Source organism: Vicugna pacos, unplaced genomic scaffold (genome assembly GCF_048564905.1).
Source record: "Vicugna pacos unplaced genomic scaffold, VicPac4 scaffold_20, whole genome shotgun sequence".
Taxonomy (NCBI): domain Eukaryota; kingdom Metazoa; phylum Chordata; class Mammalia; order Artiodactyla; family Camelidae; genus Vicugna; species Vicugna pacos.
In genome coordinates, this window is record NW_027328741.1 from 6003126 (window position 1) to 6023245 (window position 20120).

Here is a 20120-nt window from a genome sequence, read left to right on the forward strand (position 1 = left end):
AAGGCAGTTCATGTAACTGTAGGATGAAGGAAGTGTTGCTGAAAGCCAGAGGGGAGGGGCAGAAAGTGGCAGTCAGCTGGCCCTGCTTCCCTGCCTGCTCACCTCTGTCTGCACAACCTGCTCTTCCCCCAGACCATGTCTTCCCTTCATAGATGCAGGAAACTGAACATTAGGGAGGAGAGGGCCAGGCTCAGTAGGAAGGGCTTAATACAGTTTATTTCATCTGGACAGTAGAATACTACTCAGCTTTTAAAAAGAATGAGGTAAAGCAATGTAAATTCAAATGAAAAGATGTCTACAGTGTATATTGTCAAATGAAAAAGCAAGTTGTAAAATTTACACATAGTATTATTTCATTTAAAATATACTTTATGCATATATATAAGAATAGGTTTTGAATGATATGTGTTAAACTCCTTAAAGGAAATAAAATATATCTGGGCAAGAGATGGATAACTCTTACTTTCTACTCTTTGTGTTTTAAGGTTATTTGAAATTTTATGGTTAATAAATGTTATTTTTATTATTGGAAAACATTTTCTATATAGACAAATTTAATGGGTAAAAGCAAATTATAATTTGGTTTTTATTGGTATATAACCTTAATTAAACACATCTAACCTCCAGTAAATATGCAAGGAAGGGAAAGCAAAGGCATATGAGAGTATTAAGTTTAGTGCAGTATGTGTCTTGTTCTCCCTACTTCTTAAATCTCACATAACTTTAGCTGTGTCTTCCTGTCCATGAAAGCAAGGAACAAGAGTGCACCATTTAGTCCTCATTTCATCATGGTAAAGATGAAACTTCTGCCAGCACTAAGGATTGTTCATGCTGGGGTTGAGGTTTCTCATTTGATCATTTAGTTTGCTTTCGGTAGATTTATGGGATTCTTGAAGTACAGCTGGCCTTCTAGCCTGAGTACCTTATTTAACAGATGATGACACTGAACCCTAAAGATAGGAAAAGGAGGTAAAACTGGAGGGACCTGGGTCACATGGGGCAAACTGGTCTTCAATGTTTTTCTAATTGAGCTAGGGTTGATGTACAAAATTATATAGGTTTCAGGTTGCAGTTTATAAAGGTTATACTCCATTTATAGTTATTATAAATTTCAGCTATATTCCCTCTGCTGTACAACATATGCTTGTAGCTTATTTGTTTTATACATAGTACTTTGTACCTCTTAATCCCCTACCCCAGTCTTGCCCTCCCCTCTTCCCTGTCTCATGGACACCCATTTGTTTGTTCTCTATATCTGTGAGTGTGCTTTTTGTTGTTGTTGTTGTTGTTATGTTCACTAGTTTTCTTCTTCAGAGTTCATATATAAGTGATATTCTGCAGTATTTGTTTTTTCTTTTTCTTTTTTTAACATTTTTTATTGATTTATAATCATTTTACAATGTTGTGTCAAATTCGTGTTCAGCACAATTTTTCAGTCATTCACGGACATATACATTCTCATTGTCACATTTTTTTCTCTGTGATTTATCATAACATTTTGTGTATATTTCCCTGTGCTATACAGTGTAATCTTGTTTATCTATTCTACAATTTTGTAATCCCAGTCTATCCCTTCCCACCCTCCACCCCCCTGGTAACCACAAGTCTGTATTCTCTGTCTGTGAGTCTATTTCTGTCCTGTATTTACACGTTGCTTTTGTTTGTTTGTTTTTGTTTTTGTTTTTTAGATTCCACATATGAGTGATCTCATATGGTATTTTTCTTTCTCTTTCTGGCTTACTTCACTTAGAAAGACATTCTCCAGGAGAATACAAGTTGCTGCAAATGGCATTATGTTGTCGGTTTTTATGGCTGAGTAGTATTCCATTGTATAAATATAGCACCTCTTCTTTATCCAGTCACCTGTTGATGGACATTTAGGCTGTTTCCACGTTTTGGCTATTGTAAATAGTGCTGCTATGAACATTGGGGTGCAGGTGTCATCCTGAAGTAGATTTCCTTCTGGATACAAGCCCAGGAGTGGGATTCCTGGGTCATATAATAAGTCTATTCCTAGTCTTTTGAGGAATCTCCACACTGTTTTCCATAGTGGCTGCACTAAACTGCATTCCCACCAGCAGTGTAGGAGGGTTCCCCTTTCTCCACAGCCTCCCCAGCATTTATCATTTTTGGATTTTTGAATGACGGCCATTCTGACTGGTGTGAGGTGATACCTCATTGTAGTTTTGATTTGCATTTCTCTGATAATTAGTGATATTGAGCATTTTTTCTTGTGCTTTTTGATCATTTGTATGTCTTCCTTGGAGAATTGCTTGTTTAGGTCTTCCACCCATTTTTGGATTGGGTTGTTTATTTTTTTCTTCTTGAGTCATATGAGCTGCTTATATATTTTGGAGATCAAGCCTTTGTCGGTTTCACTTGCAAAAATTTTCTCCCATTCCGTAGATTTTCTTCTTGTTTTACTTCTGGTTTCCATTGCTGTGCAGAAGCTTGTAAGTTTCATTAGGTCCCATTTGTTTATTCTTGCTTTTATTTCTTCTAGGAGAACATTTTTGAAATGTATGTCAGATAATGTTTTGCCTATGTTTTCCTCTAGGAGGTTTATTGTAAGTTGTCTTATGTTTAAGTCTTTAATCCATTTTGAGTTAATTTTTGTATATGGTGTTAGGAAGTGTTCTAGCTACATTGTTTTACATGCTGCTGTCCAGTTTTCCCAGCACCACTTGCTGAAGAGACTGTCTTTATTCCATTGTATATTCTTGATAGTGTGAACGAAAAATACTTCAGGCCATACAGTAAACAAAGAATGCTGAAGCCATCAAGTCATCAGTGCCTGCTGCCAAGACAAGCCTGCAGCCACTCACAAGGTGCGCCCTGAGGGGACTCAGAATAAGAAAGGACAGGACACTGGCCCTAGACAGCTAGGTGCCCATGACTTACAATACTGGGGAGCATCTGTTCTGAGCCTTGTGAAGTTAAGTCTGGATCCACTTCCAAGCTATCATCCTCTGTTCTTTCAATGTCATGCAATAACTCTGCAAATTGCTCTGATGTTACGCTTTTGCCCACGTCACATCTGAGATATCTTCCTCTTCTTCATCAGAACCATTTCCTGTCATCATTTACATCAGTAAGTGCAGTTTCACCACTTTCCTCTGGGTGCATGTCTAGTGTCTCTCAAACAGCTGCAGAGTCAAGTTCCTGCAATCAGCTGTTCCTTCTATGACTCCGTGTGGGTTTGATTTGAATTCTGCAAAGTTATTTGCACAGTGCAGTCAAAGCTTTTGCCATAGTGCGTGCCTATTGGTTTTCCAGCCACCATGCATGAATGTTTTCTACTGCATGTTTTAAGTCATACTTCTTCCAAAATTCATCTAAAGAAATCACACGATCTTCTGTTGTAGATCCCTCCTGTCTCCAATAATAGGCTTTAAAGTTGAAATAATGCGTTGGTCCATGAGCTGGATTGATAAAGTTCATTTTATGGTAAAATTAAAATGTTCACATTTTTATTCAGGTCCCAAAGAGACTCAGGGTGACTGGGAGCATTATCCAGCAGAAGCAATGCTTAAAAATTTAAATTATTTTGCTTACCATATCTTTCCACCCCTTGGAGATGAGGCAACAAATTTGTATGCCTTGCTGTCTGCGTCTGAGTTAAATAGCAGATGGGCAGTGACCTATCACTGATAGCCTTTAGGAAGAAGTCATGTGATTGGGCACTGATCATAATGCACATTTGTCATTGATGTAATGACGTGTAGACTGCAGGGCTAGAAGAAGGTCTATACTTCATGTAAGTACTCATAGTTAATATACTGTGGTCACTGGAATTTGTTGTTGGGGTGCATATATCAATGTGAATATTGAACCTTCCAAAGTGAGGACCCATCATATTGTTTCAAAATGAAATTGATATCTTTAAAATCAAATAACTTCACTAAGTGTTGAAACTAATTTTCCTGACAGGATTGTTGAAATAAGCATGGTTTGACTTTCTCCTCCAACCTGAAGGACCTGGAATGACAAAGTTTTCTAAGCAGAGAACAAACAAGGAGTCCCTGGAGGTCAGGAGCCATAAGTTGTTCAGCAGTTCTCATCAGAACATCACTGAATGTGCAGGAGATTTTCATTATGAATGAACAGACAAATGAATAGCTCAATGGAGAGGGAACACTTTCTTCCAACATGTGTCATGTACGCAGTAAAAATCTGTTGGATTTAGTAAAATTAGGAAATATCTTCCATCTTCATATCAAACTATGGACTCATACAATCTAGAATTACATATATGTTATGAAACTTACAAGATTTGGTAGACTCAGCCTAGACATAGTGAAATGAAATTCTTTATCCTTTGAATGTTTCCAAGAAAAAAAAACACATGTTCATGTATCTTTTGTATTCCTTGAACGTGAGCAGAACAAGTCTTCTATATTCTTCCCTTGTGAGAGGTTTTTCTAAGAAATAAATGCCCCCTGGGTCTGAGAAAATCCATTTTTATCATTTGTGCTTCCTGTAAGCTCTGTTAAGCTTTTATGATTCTCCTGGCTAATGAATCATATAAATCAATAGCGGTCTGGAGGTGTCAGTTCTAACACTGCCACATTTTTGGTTTGGTGACTAATATGCATTTCTTGCTCCTCTAAAAAAAAAAAACTATAATGAGATTTTGTTGTCTTTATGCATCGCTCTCCGAATATTATAAATGATGATATCTAACCAAAAAATCAGACAAATGAACAGTAATGAAACATAAATCCAGGAAACCACAACACTACAGTGGATGGAATTTTTCTCCTAAGGAGAATGTGAATTATGCTTGATTTTGTGTATAATTGACAGGTGTGTGGAGATAACATTTCATGTTCAATTAGAAGCAGTCTGATTAATTCTGCATCAGTGAGATCAACTCCATCTTCAATATTTATGGATAATTAGCAAGCAGTCATACTTTTGAAAGTGAGAATCACTCCTTTGGTGCTACGTTAACATCAGTTGTTAACTTATTCTTTGTAATTTCTTTGAAGTGTATATACTTTTGAAACAGATGTCTAAATAACTAATCAGAAACATGTCAAAATATTTTTCAAATCAAATATTCAATATTGTTCAAATAAAATGAACTTATCCTTGTTTAGTCTAGCAGATAGAAACTTCTTTAAAATCTGTGTTAATCTCTGTTGACTTTTTCTCTTTTTTTTAAATTGAGGTATAGTCAGTTTACAATGTTGTATCAATTTCTGGTTTTCCTTTTTTTTCCTTTGGTGGGAGGAGGTAATTAGGTTCACTTATTAACTGATTCTTGGAGGAGATACTGGGGATTGAACCCAGGACCTCATGCATGCTAAGCATGTGCTCTACCGCTTGAGCTACACCCTCCTCCTCTCTCTTGACTTTATATTTATCAATATGAACTTGTTAGACAACAAAAGTAGTGAAAATGTGGTCAATGGACCCTTCTGGTTTTCTGCCATCTGGTTTCCATCAAATTGTGAAAAGAAATTAAAGCAAAACATAAAACAAAAACTGTTTTGCTTCCACAAGCAATTAATACACTAAAGGGAATAGGAAGCAAACACTAAACTCTAATAATGAAATAAATGTTTTCAATTATATCACTTACTGATTTTTTTTTCTGAATTAAGTCTGACTGAGTCTCAACATTCCTAATGGAGAAAATGTTTTCATATGCAGGGATCATTTCAACGACAGTTTCTTACATGAATCCTAATTGAGTTGGGAATTTCCCATTTATTGCTCAAATTTTAATATCTATGAATTCCCTTGCTTGGACTAAATTGGGAATAAACTTGAGGTTGAAATGATGGAGAGGAAAGAAGTTAAAGCAAGTCCCTGGCCACTGTATTTCCAATCCCCAGGGTGAGCATAGAATTGATCTTTCTCATTAGGAGACTTTTGAGAGTCAAAGCAAATGCATAATCATTACATTGGGGCAACAAGAATTACTAGCATGTCCTGGCAAACCTGGGTGTGAGGACTGCCCTCCGCCCCTCCCCACTCCATGCTGAGCTCTTGTGGGTTATGGGCAGAGGTCAAGTTCATCCAGCTCTGATTTATCCTGCTTTGAATTCTTGACTCCTAGACCCTTCCCAGTAGTTGCTGCATTTTTTAAAAAGTGAAATATAAAGAAAATACGAGTAAAACAGGGCAGAGTAAAAAGAAACAAAGGAAAAGAGAGGAGAGGTGTGTGGAAGGGAAAGGGAAAGAGAGATAAAAGGAGAATTCATTTTCCACTGACTCAAAAGATGAGATCTGAGGTATCTGTGTTTGAAGGAAGAGGAGAGGAAATGTAAAGAAATTTTTATTCCTAAATAACCCTGTTTCCATTAAGAAACAGACTAATGTATTTTAAATATGGGTGTGAAGGAAGACAGGGAACAGATAAAAAGCACAAATCCCAGAACATGTGATTTGCTGGAACAGTGCACCATCGGTCAATTTGTCTGTAGCCTCCATCGGAGTCTGCCCTCATCAAAAATTATTTATGACCAAACTATGATTTTGCAAAATTACATGCATAATCCTGTGGTAAAGCCCATCCTGCAGTATCTTGTAATCTGCTTTGCCTCAAAGTCTAATATAAATCAGAATGAAATTTAATTATTTTCTTTATGAACTGATGGCATATTGTATCAAGATTCATGCAAGTACTCTTACATCACATGGATGGAAATAAAAAGACAAAGGTTTGTAGGAAAATGAACAATAGATGTTGACTATAAAGCCTTGTGAGATTGCCTTTGAATCTTTGTCTATTAAGTTACTTTTTCTCTGCAGTCATAGACATATTTCGTTATCACAAGTCAATGTGTTTCATTCATTAATTTTTCATTTTTGGTTGCAGTGACACTCAAGTTTCCCCACAGGCTCTTCAAATTACACACAGGCATGAAATTGCATCTTACTCCAAAAAGATAAAATGATTCCCCCATTAAGTGAACTTGTTAAGTGTCATTTTCAGAGCTTGCAAACTCCACAAATCTCATTACATACCTGGAAGTCCTCTTTCATTTCTCAGCAGCAAATCATTAGCTGAGAACCAGAGTGAGACCTCATTATCACTCACACTAAACTAGTTTTGCAAAATGTGCTGGCATAAATTAACTAGTCTACCCTGAAGCATTGTCAAAGAATTGAAACTGAACCACCTTTGTCAAGATAAATGAACAAAGTCCCTTTTGTGATGTGGTCTTCATCACTTTAAGTCGTGTTTGCTGGCTTGTTCACTGCTCCCTAAAACTCAGTAACTGGCATGAAAACTCAGGTTTCTGTCATGTGTATAAATTTGGCCTGGACTTCTGTAATTTTAATATGTTAACAAGCCTGTAATTTTGTGGCTGTTTTTTATATTTAATATGTAAATATGAACAATGATCTGTTTGTCAATTTTTTTTTTTTTGCCATAGGATAGCTTGTAAGGGAAATCAAGCTATTTCTAAAACTGCATATTGTCTTTATATTTGCTGGTATAAAATTAAATTTTTCTGAATAAAATAATTAGCAAGAAAGTCAAACAAAAATCTGAGAGAAATATGAAAACTGGCTAAATCTGTTGACATGCAAAGAATATAAATTAATAAGATAACGACTGAAAACTTAATACATAAATGGGCAAAGAAAGAGCAAAATGTAAATGGACATGAACTTGAGGAGATGTTGAATCTTATTATAATTAAATAACACAAAATAAAATGACAATGAGATACTATTATTATTCACCTATGCAAAATCTTGAAATATATATTTGGTGAGAATGAAAACAAACAGATGTCCAGATATTGTTGGTAGAAGTATAAAATCTGAGGCTTCTTTTTAAGAAATATTTGGGAAAATATAAATGAAAGAACACCTAAATTTGCTCTTATTAACAAAGCAAGTTTACTTTGGAGCAGATAGAGATGCAGATATATTTACATGTATTCTGTGAATAAATATGCCTAAACAAATGTGCAAAATTATAGAATAATAATGTTACCTAGTCACTGTTTGCTAACCAAGAAGACCTAGGAATAATCATTGTTCATCACTAGCAAATTTGTTCAGTAAACTACCATAGTTTGTTTCATCAAATAAAATAGGATGGAGCTTTTAAAATCAAATTATTTTGTGAATATGCTTAAATGCAATTTTTAAAAGTGACAAATATGCACACGTCATGCATGTAATTTGAAAGCACATTTATGATTTGCATATGTTTCCCTGTGTGCAATGTCACTACATGGTAACAGTGGCTCACTCTCTAGAGTTGGATTCAAATGAATTTCTATTTTTTGAAGAGGAAACCAAGGCTGGAAATTTTAGCTTTACTTTAAACTTTTTGTTTCTTTATTACAATCTAAATCTATTCTTCATTTGACAAAAATAAAAAGGTACTAAAGTAACAAGATTTTTTTTAATTGTCATCTTCTTCCATGATGACCTTTATTGGCTTTAATATTATTTGTTCTTAATGAGGAAAATGCATTTTAATTTGTGTGGCTCAAGTCCAAGGTTAGACTGGAAAGACAAGAATGGGCTGACTTTTCATCTGTAATGCCCATATGATCTTATTTTACATGATGTCTATTTTGACGCTTTAAACAAATGTATAACATGGACATACAAAAGCATTTACTCCGAACTCAAAATTGTACGAGTGATTAGCCATAAGGAGAGAAATAATACCAAGAACACTTTTAAGTCAAATTAGGCAAACATTTGCAGAGCTGCCCATGCTGCATGGAATGAATAATGGGCAAATCATATCCTCAACCACCTCAGACAATAAACGTAAAATCACCACCAGATGATCAGGTTATTATCAGGGAGTGTAATTAGACCTAATTACCTCCAAGACTTATTCTCCCTGATTTTTCATTCTGCCTGTACTCATGCATATTGATATAGCGCATAATCACGGGCTCGCTGATCTGTTGCCTTTTAATTGGTCTCTAGCGTTTTGAGGATGTATATTTCTTTTCCCAATATCACTGTGGGGATTTGTAAAATGCCTTCTCCATATTCCTTAGTACAACTGACAGTCAGGAAATATTTCTTTAATGAAAACACAGAGAAGCAAAAGCTTTTCAGTGTGGACGATTAAATCTCTTAATTAAATAGGAGAAACGCGATAGGGAAGGTGACAGTCTGGTTGTCAACTGGATAATAATAATAAAAGAAAATTAAGCAACAGCAGTAGAGGTAAAAGAGAACCAAGGGACCTAAGTTTAGTAAGTTAACTGGGGAGTGAGGGATGGTCACATGGCAAGAATTCTGAATAAACCTTCTTAGTTATAGTCATCTGAAGGGGACAAGGTATGTGAGGTGTTCATATTGTTCAATACAAATATTTTTCATGGCCTAAAATAAAACATAAAAAATTATGAGACCCTCTTTTTAAATGACTACTTAGGTTCTACATCTTTAGTCTGTTCCTGTATGTGTGTGTTTTTTTCCTAATCAGTTTCCTTTAGCTCAAAAAGCAATAGGGAAAATTTTTCTAAATCATTTCATTATATTCTAATTTTGGGGGTAAATAGGTTTACTTATTTTTCTTATTTTTAGAGGACGTGCTGGGAATTGAACGAGACCTTGTGCCTGCTAGGCATGCGCTCTACCCCTGAGCTGTACCCTCCTCCCCATTATGTTTTAATCACTACAATAGAGAATATACTAATGCTTCGCAGACTTTGGCATTGAACAGGAATAAAAAATAGTGACATTAAATTCCAAATAGCCTTGTAAAATACTTTGGAAAATGTTACTACATAGACAATATATATGACTCTCAAATATCTGGAAAAATTGTATTATTTTTAAACCAAATTTATTCAATCGTGCTAAAAGGCATTTGTCTATATAGAAGGTGCAGAAACGGAGACCAAGAGGTAATATGCTTAAGTTTCCACAGCCAGTTCATGAACATTTAAATGGCAAAGTTTGTACTATAGATATTGTATTCATAACCACATAAAAAGTTTCCTCTCTATTAAACTCTGACAATACATTTGAGTACATGTAACAAGATAGCTTTTCAAAGGAGTTAACCCAATTAGTCTATGAACCCAGGCTGAATTCCAAATTTGGTAGTTTTGCTGAACATCCTACATGATGATTTGTTTATTCATAAATTGTATCCCTTCCTAACTGAGGACTAGAATTCAGCAAAATTACTCTAGGGAAACTTACCTTGAGTAACTCTCAATTTATCATTGAGATACAGTTTGTGGAAAATAGATCACAATAATAAATTTAGAGTTAGATACATATACATACATATGCACACATAAAACAAAAGTTAATTGCACAATACTCCCACAGTTTTTTTTAATAATTATAAATTAGGAGTCACAAATTATCTGACTAACAACAGTTCACTTTTTCCCTATTATTTGACAAAGACTTTCACTGTGCTCAGATGCACCCTCAGAATCCTTCTCAACATAAAATTTCAGTCACCAATACCAATATATTGAAGGTGCTGCTATAAGAGAAATCTATTTGCCATCTCTGCAATGTAATCACCAAAATAATAATTGTTTACAATATTTTAAAAGTTCCAATATCAATTATTATACTCATTTCATAGAAATCACTTTAAGTTTTCTTTTAATGTTTTTGAACATTTTAATCAACATTGAGATTCATTTACTTTTTAAAGGGTTCATGTTATTTGGTGCACATACATATACATATATATATAATACAAAGGCTGCTATAAACTTTGTGAATGGTAATGGATAATAGCTTATTTTTTATTCAGTGTTTTTACACTGAAATCTAGCTTGTCTGGTGAAAAAGTGGTGGGTGCAGACTCCCCATTTGTTTGCAGTTGTCTGTGTGATTTTTTGCTTACCTATTTATTTTTAACCTTTCTTAGTCAACTTGCTTATGTGTATGTCTATGGCAGAGAATTGGTTTTTGCTTTGAAAGGCAATCTGGAAATAATTTTAAGAGGTGAGCCATTCTTATTTACATTATTACTATAATCAGTGTATATGTAAATATTACTTTCACTTTACCTACATTTTAAAACAACATATGTTGTTTGCTTTTCATGATGATGTTGTTCTGATATTTAAGAAAATTTAGGCTTCTTTTCTAGAGCTTATATTTATGCTAGCATGTAATTTATTTTGTCTCTTTTCTTTTCTTTTTTATTTTTTGTTGAAGTACGGTCAATTACAATGTGTCAATTTCTAGTGTACAGCAGAGTGTCCCAGTCATGAATAGACATACATGTATTCATTGTCATATTTTTTCATTAAAGGTTATTACAAGATATTGAACATAATTCCCTGTGCTATACTTTTTAAAAATCTATTTTTATATATAGTGGTTAACATTTATAAATCTTAAACTCCCAAATTTATGCCTTCCCATCCACTTTCCCCTGGTAACCATAAGGTTGTTGACTATGTCTGTGAGTCTGTTTCGGTTTTGTAGATGAGTTCATAGTATTTCTCCTTTTAGATACTACTGACTCTCCTCTGTGGGCAAAGCAAGACAAGTTTGTTGCCTCTTTCTCTTGTGCCACCGATTTTGTTCAGCAAAGTTACTTAATGTTTCTCTTTTATATGTTTACTATTCTATTTGACTTATCGGTTTATATGATATATTTTACCTTCCACATATTACCTAGGAGGCAATAGCTTGGATTATTTTATTTTCTATCATTTTCTCTATTTTCTTCCTGCTAAAATGAAAGAGCATCATTTCTTTTTTAAAGTACATGCTAGATACATAGCAGCATTTCATCTTTATCCCTTCCTTTGTTTATTTTTATTTCCAAAAGTAAATAATATTCCCCATGTTGAATACACCCAAAGTACTTCACCTTTTAAGCATATATTCAGAGTTCTTCAGCAATGCTGATGCTTCCTGTTTGTCTTCGTTTGATGCAGTTTACCCTCTCATCCCGTGCCATTCAGAAAGAAGCACAGAAGTTGATGGGAGTCTTTGGATTTAGAGGCAGCATATATCACAGCTGGGAACACTGGTCCCATTCTCATTCATCAGGGGACTGGGAAGATGTACAATTTTCAGTGAGCCCTGAACAAGAAGGCACATCAAGTGTGTAGGGCAAGCTGTCTGACCCTCTGGCTCTGTCATGTAGACAGGCCAGTGGCGTCAGAGCTGTCTGGGACTGATGGTAAATCCTGTCGGTTTCTGGAAGGCCTCAGTAGGACAATCGCAGTGCAAAACTTTAGGGTTATGTAAATATTCTACACTGTCTGTTTGAAAAAGAGCTCCTGGTAGACTTCAAGTATCTGGGATAAGCAAGTCTGGAGAAGAGATATGCGGATGGATCTGTGGGGCTGTCCACAAGGCCAGCTGATAACTGCATCCCTCCAGAGGGCACCCACCACTGAGGAAGCTCTCCAGTGAAGTGGGCAGTGTGACTGTCCTGTGAATGTCAGCCGAGACACCCCTTGTAAGATACCCTCAGAACAACTGGCCCATTTTGGGGGGACAAAAGTGAATGAGGGACACAGACTACAATGTTCGTTGTTTTAACGTGTATCCTGTTACCCAGAACAGGCTGGTTGAACCCTAACAGACTGACAGAATGGACAGTTATGATGCAGCAGATGCACTAAATTAACACCCACTGGGTGCTGTGTTCCTAATAGTTAGAATACACAGGTCTGCAAACAGAAGGCTGCTCACCCCACAGATTCACCTGCAGTAGTGCTCCCATCTTCCTCAAATTAGGGCCTTCCAAATTTGAAGTCCTAATGCCCAGTGCCTAGTTCCTGTGAGGAAAATCTTCCACTGAACTTGAAGCTGGGATTACCACTTGATCATTTTGGGTTTGCTCATTCCTGTGGACCAAAGGAAAGGAATTACTACATGAGGGGGAGGGGTTATCCACTTAGATCACCACAAAGAAGGGGCACTGACTTGACACTCTGGGGTCAGGAAGGAGCAGGCAGGGAGCCTATAAGATTTATTGGGTGTATCTGTGCCCAGTAATAGTGGTGACAAGGCAGGAGGAACCCACAGCCCAGCAAAAGCAACTAATGGTCCAACAGGTTGAAGTCCTGGCTGAGAGTGACAGAAACAGAGTCAGAGTGGAAAAGTGAGAATTTGAGCATCACTTGTGCCCCTGGGACATGTTGAAGCACTGAGTCTTGTAGCTTATTTTAATAACGATAATACCTTAAGTCTTTGCAAAGACTGCGGCTAGCTACCTCCCAAAAAGAGAGTCTGGAATTACACAAGTGGTGCAAAAGATGAACATTATTGAACATCCCTTAAGAACATTTTAGATTCTGTTGGTTTAACTTACCATTTTTTTCCACTTCCGAGAAGATGGGTTTCATGTGGACTCTAAATAGGATCATAAAGTTAAAGTCTGATCCGACCATGTCTCACCTCTGGTCTTGTTTTTGCCCTTGCCTGACTCCCAACTCCAGAGATTTACAGTTGACAAAGTGATGGTGTAAACCTTGGGAACAAATTCAAAACTCACGCATGTGCAACCTGCCGCTTTGGGAGCTCAGTGCTCTGTGTAGAAAATCTTTGATCAATAAGCTGGCAGAACTGGTGAATAAATGCTTTCTTCCTTCCTCCTTGGATGGAGAATAACACAATTCTTCAAATGGTCTCAAGGGATTGACCAAGTAGGCAATTAGTGGTGGCGAACTCAATAGCTCATCTTTACATTGGCTCTCAGTCCTTCCTGCTTTGTTCTGCCGTCTCACCCCTGCTCCTTAAATGATAAGCCCCTGTGAAAACCTCACACTTGACCATTTCTTTTAAGCTCTGATTTCTGGGGAACCCAGGTAAAGACTTATATGAACAATGCTATTAATTGCATCAACATTCTTACTGGTACTGGAAATTAAAACAACTAGTAGAAAAGGAATGATCAAACATAATTTGGCCCTTATTAGGGAAGGTTACTCAACCACTAATAAGTCTGAGTTAGAGCTATGTAAATCACAAGACATACACAAATCATGAGAAACTTACATAGCATAATTGCACTTTTTAGACCAAACCCAACTGTATGCATGTGTACATATGACTGTGAAATTGTATGATAATGGAGACACATGAAGAAGTTTGACAATAGGCTTTTTTAATTCAAGTATAGTCAGTTTACAATGTTGTGTCAGTTTCTGGTGTACAGCACAATACTGCAGTCATACAGAGGCATAGATATATTCATTTTCATATTCCTTTTCACCATTGGTTACTACAAGAGATTGAATACAGTTCCCTGTGCTATACAGTGTAAACTTGTTATATATCTATCTTATGTATTTTAGTATCTGCAAATCTCAGACCCACAATTTATCTCTTCCCACCCCCTTCCCTCCCTGGTAACCATAAGTTTGTTTTCTATGTCTGTGAGTCTGTTTCTGTTTTGTAAATAAGTTCATTTGTCTTTTTTTTTTTTAGATTCCACATATAAGTTATAACCTATAGTATTTTCCTTTCTCATTCTGGCTGACTTAACTTAGAATGACGTTCTCCATAGGTTTTTAATATTGGTTATCTCAGGAGCTAAAACCTAGCATCATTAACTGTTTCTTTATTCATCTTTGAATTCATTTCTTTGGTGACAAAACAAATAAATAAATAAGGTAGTAATTTTGAATTTTAAAAAATGAAACAAAATAATTGCGGCATGCTGCTAAGAAGGTAAGAACTAAGCTTCTGTCACGGAATTTTGCAAGGCTGTCACTTCCAGGAGTGGTTCAGATGGGGGCAAAGGCACGGCTAGAATGATCTGAAGACAAAACGAGGGTGAGAAATTGCAGACAGTGAGCGAAGCCTACATTCTCTAGTACTTTCACTGTAAAGGATGGTTGAAACATAACGCAGTTAGAAACAGGGGTGGGGGAGGGAGACGGATTAAAGGAAGGCAATTATTAGATTATTAAAATAAGAATTGATTTGTATTCTTGGAAGAAGAATCTTGGAGAGGTGGAACACCAGTGATAATGAGAGGGAGGAGGATGTTGCAGAGTGAATTCCTTCAGCAACCCACAGGCATGGGACCTAGTGCAGGAGAGGAGGCGCTGCCCTTGGATGGGAGCCTGGTCAGGAGGGCAGGGAGCAAGAGGAAGCCCAAATGTTGGGGGGTAGGTTTAGCAGGTGGTTGCTAATTTCTCAGTGAAATAGACTGTAAGGTCATCAGTCACAAGGAGGAGTGGGAAGGGAGCCGGAATTCTGAGGAGCAGCAAGGAAACATGGAATTCGGAAGAGAGAGTAAGTTGACTGGGGACATAAGGCAAGATTGCATGGCAAGTGCTCAACATAAAGACTTTTGATCATGATGTAACAGGACTCTTTAGAATCAACATGAGTTTGCTTTTCCTGTCATAGTCAACTGCATGGGTCTAGGCAGAGAGGCAGGATTAATGCGAATACAGTGGAGAATGAACTAAAATATAGGCTTTTGCACTCAGTTACAGAGTTCAGCAACTGCATTTCCACTGTCTCACTATTGCTGTAATAATTTACATATAGTGCTGTATGAGATGATGAGAGCTCCCGGTCCCTGGTGTAACGGCTTCCAAGTGTCTGTGAGTCTCCTTTGCCCAGGAATGTTTAGTGTGTGTGTTGAGGGGGGTCTCATGATCTTTTGAAGGTTTGGGTCAGAGATAAGTGAATTTCAAGGCCAGGTCCTACCTGGAAGACAACTTCATAGTGTAAGGACTCCTCTGTGGCTTTCCATCTCATTATGCACTTATGTTTTAAAAGTGTCTTTTGTCTTGAAGCTTTCATAGCTCAGTGAAATGAAAGAAAGTAGTTTATTTTGTCCTCACCATATGGTTTATATTAATTAATAAAACATTACATTAAAGCAATGCTCGGGGAATTCACCATGGCATTAGTAGAAACAAATGTCCGTTTGTATTAAATGGTGTTGTGCACAATGTGAATTCTTACTTATAAATCACTTGACCCCAGAGAAAAATCACTTTCTTAGTAACCAGTGGGATAAGGACCTAGTGCAACTGACAGAATTTTGCATCCTTCTTAAATTGTGATGAAATATGTTACATGTGACATCCAACAAAATAGACCTGTTTGAAGTCTATGTAACCAAGGAGTCTCTTTCTAACACATAAAGAAAACACGCACCAATTGTCACTGCAACATTTCTATTTCTTTATTTTTCTTTTTAAAATTGTGGTAAACATAGATATAACAAATTCACCATGTTCATCACTTGTTAAGTGTGTGGTTCAGTGGCATTGTTAGGCGATCATCACCACCACCCATTGCCGGAATTCTTTTGTCTTCCAAAACTGGAGTTTGGTACCACTTACACAGTAACCTTTCATTTTCCCTCCTCTCCAAGCTCCTGGCAGTCACCCTCCTGCTTTCTGTCTCCATGAATCTGACTCTTCCAGGTCCCTTGTACAAGTGGAATTATACAGTATTTATTCTTTTGTGGCTGGCTTTTTTCACTTAGCATGATGTCCTCAAGTTTCACCCATGTCCCTGCCCCTGTGAGCATTTCCTTCCTTTTTAAGGCTGAATAATCTTCCATTCCTGTATAAATCGCATGCTGTTTGCCTCATCCTCTGTTGATGGACACTTGAATTGCCTCCACCTTTTGCCTATTGTGGACAACGCCACTATGAATGTGGGTGCAGAGATATCCGTTCAAATCCCTGCACTAAATTTCTTTGGCTGTACACCAGAAGGGGAGTTTCTGGGTCATATTGCCACTCTATATTTAATTTTTTTGAGGCACCACCATACTATTTTTATAGCAGCTTCACCAGTTCATGTTTTCAACAACAATGCATAGAATTCCCATTTCTCCCCATCCCCAGCAACATTCGTCATTTTCTGTGTCTGTATGTGTTTGTGTGTGTCCTTAATAGCAGCTATTCTATTGGGTATGAAGTGTTACCTCGTCCTGGTTTTGATTTGCATTTCCCTAATGATCACTGTTGTTTAGCATCTATTCATGTGCTTACTGGCCAGTGGTACATATAGATAGATAGATAGATAGATAGATATAATTTGAGAAATGTCTAGTCAAGCCCTTTGCCCATTTTTAAATCAGACTTGTTGTTTAATTGAAGGAGTTCTGTTATCCTGGATATTAACCCTTCTTTGTCTGATTTGCAAATATTGTCTTACATTCTATGGGTTGCCTTTTCAGTCTGCCAACAACATCCTTTAGTGCACAAAAGTTTCTTTAAAAACACATGTTTATGAAACTTCCACTAAAGTGGAAAAAATAATTTACAAGTCAGGTTTAAAGTTAGCTTTACCCTTGTTGTTTCTCTGAGGGGTTGGAAGGTTATGTTATATGAGACGAGTTGAAACAAAAATGATCCAAGTAAAGCCTGTGTTTTGTTACGAATAGTCGTCTGAAGTCGCCATCGTCACTTAATTTTCTCATTGAAGTGAAAATACTTGCAGTCTTAAATATGTTTGCATCATACTTTTTGTTGTTTCTTTAAAATGAATGGCACTGAAATAAGAATAGATGAATAATGACTGAACTGTATAATAGATGAAGGAATCTGGGAATGTACAATCCTGTAGTATTAACTTTGTGCAATTTCTTCAGTATGAGCACCAATAAGAGCCAAAGTTTGCTACCAAAATATCACATAGCATTTGTGAAACCTAACTGTTATCCACCCCAGGACCTTTGCATTTGCTCGTCAGCCAGGAACACAGTTTATCTGTAGCCTTACATATTTCATTCCTACTTAGTGTCCAGAACTCAGCTCCAATATGATCCTTTAGAGAGGTCTTCAATGACACACCTGAACAGAAAAGCCCCACTCCCACGCTATGTCACTGCCCACCCTAGTCAGCTCCCAGTTGACTGGACTTTATAGAATTACACTTACAGTTGCCTAAAATTATCTTTGTGTATGTGGGCACTGTCTCGCCACACTCCCACTAAATGTGCACTCCAAAAAGGATCCTATCCGTCTTGTTTATCTGATCCCTCAGTGCCTAGAATAGTAGCTGGAATATAGTAAGTAATGAAAAAAATATATACAGAATGAATGAAATGATGTTTCTGCTAAGAATTCTAATGAACTCATATCTTTCCCAAAACTTTGAAAGTCATGAGTATTTTTTTCATTAATTATACAAATATAAAACTTGATTACACATGAACCATTTTTTAGTTATTTTATGAGAGCCATTTATGGCCTTGTTTATTGATCATTATGGAAAATACATCACCCACATCTTATCTTTCATGGTGAATGAATAACTTGTAATTAGTTGTCTGAGAATCCAGGCAAGATATTTATTTCTCTATTTTATTTTAAATCCCTTGTCCACTGGAAATGTATCTTTCTCTCTGACACTGAGGAAAAAATATTTTGTAATTTCCCTAAGATTTCGAGAGTCCATTTGTTTTCTCCATCCTTAGTTCCTTAATTCAGAAACACTCAGTAGTAAATCAGCCTCTATTTCCAAAAAACTCTGCATGGAACATAAATGAGACATTTAATAGCATGGTAGCATTTTTCAAAGTCTATGCCATACTATTTTTGACATTACTGGGAAAGCTTATGATTTCAGGAAATTAGGTATTAACTTGAATTCTATTTTTTCCAAGCCTCTTAAACAAGCTACACATATATTAAATCATTAGCCTTTTTGAATACCATAATTATGGAAAGCTTTAGTTTTTAATACATCTCACAGCACATCAGTTTAAAATAATAAGCCCCTTTTTTTCAATTTCTTGTTAAGAAAAAAACCCACATTCTTCTTCGTTTTTTTATAGCATTTTTTTTTCATTTCAGCAGAATGATACATTGGAAACAACCTCACCCATCTTGAAACGCTAAATACCAGAGTGATTATTGAATGATGGAGTGTTTCCATTCCTTTTTGTCTTGCAGATGGTTTTTTGTACCATTAATTTTTTAGCGCCGACACAGTACTGCCATATTCTAAAGTGCAACCCTCTTCCCAATGAGGCTCATAAATCTCATGGCCACGGTGGTTGGAAAGCAAGGAGCTTTTATAATTGCATATATTCCTCATTCAAAGGCAAATATATTTCGTAGGATTTATTTTCCTGGCCATATGGTGCAACATGATGGTCTCTGGGTAAGTCATCTGTGAACCTTGGTTCCGACTGAATCTGAGTCACTCGCTGGCCACCTAAAACTTGAAAATAGCAATGTCTTCCAGAGGAAAGTCACATTTAAAAGTAAGAATTCTGTTAATAATTCGTCTGATGAAGTAAGGTGCATTGATATGCTATGATGTTCTTCAAAGAGAATGAGCAAAATGTTTTCTATAAAAGAAGACCATGATTTTCTAGCAAGATTCTTCCTGAACACGTTTGGTATTTCTCACTTCAGTTAGGACAACCCTATCTAGCTTCCCAGAAAAAGATTTCTGAGAAGAATGAGTCATTACGATGGTGGGCTCCAATTTGGGGAATTCATGAAAGTCTCCTCAGTTGGTAATGCTTTGGACATTCAACATGGAAAACAGCAGTCTATTGCTCTCCAAATATAGATGCCTAAAGATCCAAAAAAATTTATTTTCAACCCCAAAGTAAAACTTCTACAAATGATGATCAGTGTCCTTGAAAGTAGTCTGGGAAAGTGGCCTTGGGAAATCTACCCAGAATATATAAAAGCAGACAAGAAGCGAAGAATGTACTAGGTAATTTTCTCAGGATAAATCATGAATATTATATTAATGTAACTTACAGATCACATTGAGTTCTTCATCCTTTTAATTCAAGATGGAAGATACATATTTAATCAATGCATTTAATTGAAGTCAAAATCATCTGATGATTCCTTTGATAAAAACAGGCTAAAGCCTTTTGGATAATATGTATATTTAAAAGCTTATAATTTTGTTAAAAAGAATTACCCTGTCAGCAATTATTTGAGATGTATTTTTAAAATACATTTATGAACTGAGTTAAATTAGACACACACATTTTAAGTTCTAGACAATAATTTTTGATGGTGTACTTTTTACTAATGATTTTATTTCAGATTTATTTTCATCATTAACATAATTTTATTTATTACAAAAATTCCATTTATTATATCAGTGGTCACCACCATACACATCTCTACACTTGCAACCTACAATCCATTCTTCAAAGAGCAAATAGAATAATCTTTTTTATCAGTTTTTTTAAATTGAAGTGTAGTCAGTTTACAATGTTG